Source organism: Acyrthosiphon pisum, chromosome X (genome assembly GCF_005508785.2).
Source record: "Acyrthosiphon pisum isolate AL4f chromosome X, pea_aphid_22Mar2018_4r6ur, whole genome shotgun sequence".
Lineage (NCBI taxonomy): Eukaryota > Metazoa > Arthropoda > Insecta > Hemiptera > Aphididae > Acyrthosiphon > Acyrthosiphon pisum.
In genome coordinates this window covers 124,285,924-124,287,321 of record NC_042493.1, presented here as the reverse complement: position 1 = coordinate 124,287,321, position 1,398 = coordinate 124,285,924, and positions in this window count along the sequence as shown.

The following is a 1,398-nucleotide window of genomic DNA, read 5'->3' as shown; positions in this document are numbered from 1 at the left end:
GTAACAGGGAGGGCTAAAATGTATTGATATGCTATAGTTATTGTCGGGTAAGCATTTACAAATAAATTGTATTTAATTAAAACATTATAACAACATATTACACAGTTTTTACAAGACTTGTTACACGGTTTTATAACATCTGTACTCTCTAGATCTTCATTTTCAGTCACTTCCATATGACGGTTTATATTTTATACTCCTCATCAACAGATTTTTTAAAAATGCCATGATTTTCAGAAATTAAAAAGTTCATCAGATAGTTTGTTTTTTATTTCATTTTCACTTAAATTATCATCTATAAATGGTTTAATTTTGTGAGATAAATGTGTTAATGAATCAGTCGGAAGTCCACTTTTTAATAAATTGAAATTTGATAGAAATAATAACAATGACCAAAGTAAAGTGACCAATAACACAAAATTAATATGTATTATCATTGATTATTATAAATACAAAATACTAGTGTTAGACATTATATAGTTATTATTAGCCATTCGTCGCCACTCAACAGCCCTATAGGGTATAGATAAACAACTTGCAGGTTTCAACAGGCGGAAATGCGTCTTATCAGTTTATTATTTCTTAGTAGGTAATTAGTTCTGTTGGATTGAATCGAGACCACACACTATAAGTGTGTTTTATTAAAAAAATAACCTACCTATATCAATTGATTTAATTTTATTTGATGTCTATATTTATGTAACAAATATTTTGTAATTGTATATCCAAAGTTTTCTCATAAGAGTATACGATTGTACGAGACTATTACAATGTACTATTATAATTTTAAAAAAATCTAACAAAATGGCCAAGCTACCAGGCCATAGTATGGTCCAGGCCATCTGGAAAATTCCCATTTCCAGACCGGCCACTCCGCCCCTGACCTACATCTATATTCAATTCCACCAACAAACTACGTATTTTTAAATTGAAACTATTGAATTCCTTGATTGACATAGACAAAATTGATTGCATAAATTGGCTTAGTGTAGGTACCTCGTACCTACATTATGTATAAGTAGTATAACATATTATATAAGTAGGTAATGGATTTGTTTAGGGCGAAGGGGGTTCAGCCAAAATATGTAATAAGTCAAAATAATAATTATGACTATAAGTAGTAATAGTTTTTCAAAATCTCATTTCAAAAGTTCATATCAATTAGCAAAACACGTTATTGGTATAAAAATACGGTGAATCACCGCGGTATATAAGGTAGTTATAGCCGAATCATATACAGTAGTAACCGTTTATGATGACACCGGTTGTAGTGACATATTGGGTGTAATGACTTTAACTCCTATATTGTATGTACTAATTTGTATCGGTTTTTATGACGTCTATATATAATGACTATACGGATGTTATGACGGTTAATTTTTTAAAGATAATGTTTTA